Source organism: Morchella importuna (genome assembly GCF_003444635.1).
Source record: "Morchella importuna strain M04M26 chromosome Unknown Morimp01GS055, whole genome shotgun sequence".
Lineage (NCBI taxonomy): Eukaryota > Fungi > Ascomycota > Pezizomycetes > Pezizales > Morchellaceae > Morchella > Morchella importuna.
In genome coordinates, this window is record NW_025763452.1 from 206,859 (window position 1) to 212,858 (window position 6,000).

The window sequence follows — 6,000 nt, forward strand, 5'->3', positions numbered from 1 at the left end:
GCTCGAGCAGCCTTAGATCCAGGGTACCTTTCCTTGAGAAAAGCCATGGAGAACACCTCCGGGAATCTGGTGAACCGAGACCTCACTTTAAAGGATGGAGACGTCTTCTATAAGGAAAAGTGGTACATTCCAAATCATCGAGAACTGGAGCTCAAGATCCTGAGCGCCCTACATAATTCGAAGACTGCGGTCACTTTGAACAATTCAAAACGGCAGAACGCCTTCAGGCACTCTCCTTTGGCTAAAGATGGACAACAATGTGGAAGAATACGTTCGGAGTTGCGATACATGTCAACGCGTTAAGGCCTCAACACACAAGAAGTATGGGACGTTGCAATCTTTACAGGTCCCCTCTATGCCTTGGAGCTCCATTTCAATGGACTTTATCGCAAGCCTGACTGAATCTGAGGGCTATACCCATATCTGGGTTATCGTTGACCGTTTTCACCAAAATGTCCCAATTCATTCCGCTCGAGACCAAAGCAACCATTCAAGAGCTTGCTCAAACCTTCCTATGGGAGATATGCCGACTGCATGAATTTCCTGAGGAAATTATCTCCGATCGGGACTCTAGATTTGGAAGAGATCGTCCTCAAACTGACGGACAAACTGAGAGAGTCAACCAAACGCTAGAACAGTATCTCAAAATACTATTGCTTCTGTCAGCGGGACGATTGGGCAGAGCTACTCCCACTTGCCAAGTACGCCTACAACACGGCCACCCAAGAGTCAACCAAAGCATCGCCATTCTACGCGAACTATGGGTTTCAACCAGATTCCACTTGGCCCTCACTTGAACGGAAACTAGACAACTTCGACGCGTCCAGCGCGGCACAAGCACAGCAGAAAAAATGGTATGATCAGAAACAGATGAGTGCTCCAGAACTGAAGGTTAGGGACGAGGTGATGCTGGACCGACGCAACATCTTAACCAAGTGACCCTCAAATAAGCTAGACCACCAAAAAAAATTGGGTCCCTTTGAGGTTGTCGGGAAACTTGGCGTCGCGTCCTACAGGCTGAATCTACCCGCTCAGTGGAACATTCATGATATCTTCCATATATCTCTGCTGGACCCTCAACGAGCTATACTGCTTCCACCTCCGGATGAGGTTCAAGGGGAAGACAGTTACGTTCTCAAGAAAATAGCCGATAGCCAATGGCAGCAGGCTGGTCGTGGGAAGAAGTTCGTGCAATATCGGATTACCTGGGAGGGTTATCTCTCAGAAAACTCTTGGGAACCGTACAAATTGTTGTAAGGAATGGCAGACGAGCCACCCCGAGAGTTCCATGCGAAGTATCCCCGAAAATCACGGGACGCATGGCAATACAGGAAAGTGCAGGAAACCGAGACGACGGAGTGTTCTGGGATAAGCGTGGAGAAAACGAGTCTCCCCTTGTTAGGTCACACGTTTCACTTGAGGTTTCCTTTGTCAATAGAAATGGATGCAGAAAATAAAGTGTAACGGAGCCATTTCAACTGTCTGGTGTATGAGTACACACAGGGCCCGGTTACATGCTGAGAGTTATTGATAGAAGCCAGTTGCACAGTGACATGCAAGTACCGGCAGTGTGGTTAGCTACCAGCTGTCAGAGTAACTACATTCTGAGCGCTAGGAAGAGGATCTATTCATGGGAGCAATGATTGACGAGTCTATGCCTCGCCAATGATTAGAAGGCCAGCCAGAGTGAAGCTCTGAGTGCTCGGCGATCCTCTACATCCTCTGAGCATGATAAGTCCGCCGGTAGTGGCAGGGACTATGCCTGGGAAAGTCTACAATAAGTGAAGAGCTCTACAGCAATGGTTAAGCTTACGCCTGAGCGGTAGCTCATTCATGCAGGTCCCGGTTGTGCGACAATCAAGACTGCAGGTGTTACAAAGGCTTTGACTAAGGGTGGTTGCCTTCGGAACCGGAAGCATCCGCTAACGCTTAGAGAGAAGCGGGGTAGCGGTGGTATTGCTTCCCTTCCGCTAGAAGGGATCACCAGAACTTAGTAAGGGAGTAGGAGCAGGGAATGGAATCCTTTGGAGTATAAGTACTCAGGATCCTTCCCGCCCAACTATCCGATTTCCTGATTTCTATCTTGCACGGAAATCCTTTCTCTCGGATTCTAGCGATACGAGGAAAGGCTGTCCCCGTTACATTTAGTTTGTATGGAATGATTATTAGAGCTACATCTTCTTGTATGCTCATATCGTACCATACCAAAAACCCTAGGTTAGACTCGGGACGAGTCTACCGGAGGGAGGAGTAGTGTAACAGGGCCACAGTAGGGCTGTTACAAAAATACCTGTTCTACCAGTCAAGCCATACGGCCCTAGGTTAACCGCAGCTGGTTCTTCATCGATGGGTGAAGACAAGGGCAGATGAGCCCCTACCTCTATTGGTATAGAGGGTAGAGATCCTGGCGAGCAAGAAGTCTTACAAGTCAAGCTAGACGACTGGACCAAAACTAGAGCAGCAGGACGAGCAGGCCAAATAAGGAAGGGTAACCCCAAACATAAGTTACCCTACCTTGGCATTCAACCTTTGAGGCACAATAACTTTGCAACCGATGCCCGGAAAATATGCTTTACCACGTCAGAAAGGATCCTGGCGATGCTCCGGTCCATTTGGGGTGGTTGAATGAACGCATTGCGGAGTTGAGGAAACACTGCAAAATAAACACGTTTTAGACCCCCAAAAATAACCCCCGGAGCGTCGAACCACCGGAACCCTCCTGTTTCAGCCCGGTGCATCTTTGGGGGGGAGTAAGAGTGCGACCCAAACTACCAAAGCAAACCTTTGCTTTAAAAACACCCAAATCTATCCTAAATACTCTGAATAAGCAATTGCTGTCTGGTCGGCTGTTTCCTCTAGTTCCTAGGATCCCGACCCTTTCTTGGCAAGGATTGCGAGATTTGACTCGGACGAAAATTCGTCCGCGGTGTGGTAGCAACTCTTCTCCTCCCCCCTGATAGAAAATAGGCGGTGCCCCCAGATTATTTGAAAGGCGGGACGGCCAGTGAAAAAAGGAAAGAGGGAATGAAGGAAGGGGCGCCGAACTTCCATAAAGGAACTCGGTTGCCCCAGCTTGGTCTCGGGGGATCAGCGAGTCTTTACCAGCGAGGAGCCCCCTTAAAGTTATTAAGTTTCTAGACTACAAATAACGATCAAACAAATGAAACTCTATCTTTCCATCGAACGAGCCGAAAGGATAGCTTGTCGAATTCCTTTCTGCCTATCTACCTGATCGAAGTCACGGTCGTGCCCCTTCAAGGCACCCCCGTTACAGTATAACTTTAAGCTCCTCGCTTAAAGAACCCCACGAGAAAGAAAAAACCTACCTGAACACCTAGGACCACTTTCAATGCTGAAATAACCGAGCAGTTAGCCTTTTTTTTTTTCAGCTCAGGCTGGCATGGGAGAGGCTAACACTCTACTATGGTCTCCACTGCATCCGTCAAAGGGTTATAGCGCCCACATTCGCTCAAAGGGTTATAGCGCCCAGCTTCGCTCGGAAAGGAGACCACATCCAGGATCGCTCCTAGAAAATCCTGATAGTCCCATTGACCAACGGGCCCCATTCCCCATCTGGGCCCCAGTCCCAACCAAAGTCAACGTTACTCCGTCCACGATGACGGCAGGAAGAGTCCGGAAGAGGAGGATAACTGGCTTTCTTCTGGCGCCACCATGCCTCGTAATATGCTTGGAGAGCCAGTCTTTGTCTCTCCCTTGCCTCTTCTTGGACCACTCGCTGCCGCATCCACTCAGCTCCCCTTCCATCTCGCGCAATCTCATCCCGCATCCACCGCACCTGTTCCCGTTTCTCCATCAGTGCCGCACGGACACGAGCCTGACCAACACTTCTGTCCCCTGGTTGGGAGAAGGGATAAGGACGACGGTAATCCTCCCGAGTCAGAAATGGGACCTGGTTGAAATGGCCATCGAAGGTCGAGGTCTCCAAACCCCGAGGAACAGCATGCCTGTGGAAGCATTAGCGGTAGTAAGAAGAGGTTACACAACTCGCTGGATCATGCCTACCTCATAGCACTCCGTGATCGGACGGCTTTACGAGCAACTCTCCGAGCGTGGATGGTGTTACCACCATCCAGCTCCAGGAGATCAGTAACAACCGCACCAGTTGAGGATCTAAGCCTTGTCCCCCGCCGAGATCGACTAGCGTTAGATAAAAACGCTTGTACAATAGACGAATTGATCGCAATGAACAAAGAGAGGAATAGAATAAAGAAAAACATTATTGCTGAAAGGAGGTGATAAATTTGGTGTTGGGTGTGGAAAGATCGAACTCCCTGGAGTGTAGAATGAATAGAAGGAAAAGAATTCTTACCCTCCTTAGTTCGACGGATACCCCGCTTTTATAAGCGAACTCCTATTCCAGTTCCGAGAATCAGCGTGGTTAGCCGAAGCAGGAGTTCGGTCCGGCTTTAACCGAACCCGGCACTAACCGTGGAAGGAGACAAGGACACCGAGTTTACCTGGTCTGAGGGATAGGAGCATGCGTTCGAAGTCCTGAAAGAGGCCTTCCATCCGCCCCCGTACTAGCCCACTTTGATGCCGAGCTAGCTACCAAGATTGAGACCGATGCCTCCAACTTCGCTAAATCTAGCATACCGTCCCAATTCCACCGAGATGACAACAAGTGGTATCCAGGAGTCTTTTACTCCAAAATGATGTCACAAGCCGAACGGAATTATGACGTTCACGACAAGGAGTTAGGTGCCATTGTGTCATGCTTCAATGAGCGAAGTCTCCCAGGGGAAACCTCCAGCCGGAGGGAAACCCCCGGTGGAGAAAAACCAGAACCCAGAACCAGCGGGTAATGGTGGACAAAATGGAATAGTCCCCCCGGTTGGTGGTGATCCCAACCCGGGAGGGGACTCAGATAGTTCAGATTCGGAGCCTGAGTATGGAGATAGAAGAGGATGGCGGAGATACCTCAGGAAGATGCTGGAGAAGCAGCAGAAAGAGCTCCTGGCCTCCATGACACAGTTCATGAGACCTCCGGCCCCCTCACACCCCTCCGCTGCCTCCAGAGCCCGAGAATCAAAGGCACACCCTCAGGCCAAGTTCAATGGCAAAGCAAACAATGTGGAGACCTTCATCAGGCAATGTGAGAATGTCTTCTCCATTGAAAGCCAGTTCTTTACCTCGAAGAAGTTAGGATCCGATATGCTGGTAACCTGATGGAAGGAGATGCCCCGGCCAATGGTATGAGGCTTACCACAACTCCATTGACCAAGCTTCTGCCAACCGGATAGCTGGGATGTCTGTGGTGTTAGATGAGAAATGGAAGTGCTGGGATTCCTTTGTGGATGCTCTCAGAGCAGCCTTTGGCGAAGCTATCTCTAGGGATGATGCGGTAGCCCAATGGAAGGCCCTTACCCTCACAGCCAAGGCGGAATAGACTCTTCCTGAATAGCATTATTCAGCTGATGTGAAAGACTGGCATAAGGTCAGTTAGTGGATGATAAGATCCTCAGTTCCCATATTTCCGAACCTAGGCATGAGTTGGGCTCGCTTTACCCCCGTTACACCTCTGGGTTCCTCCAGCCTGGGTTCGCCAAGGGGTTCTCCCCGGAATCCCATAGAGGTACACCACCCCCGGAGTCACCTTCTGCGTTCCTACAAAGATACGGTCACGGTCGTCACCAACCAGCAAAAAAAAAAAAAGGGAGCGCTGAAACCGAGATAAGCTCGATGGGCGGCCAACCTCGTGGAGTTTGACTTCAAAGTTGTATACCGCCCTGGAAAACTAAACGCCAAACCAGACATCTTGTCGCGGCGTTGGGACCACGCCCTTAAAGAGGGGGGTAAGGCTCATCAAGACCTTGAAATTCTTGTTTAAGCCAGGACAACTTATAATGGGTTCTGTCCAATTCCCGATCGTTATGATCAACTCAGCATGGACAAGAGCAGCCCAAGTCTGCAAAACTCACACCGGTGCTCCCGGATGAAATCTAGGCTCGAGCAGCCTTAGATCCAGGGTACCTTTCCTTG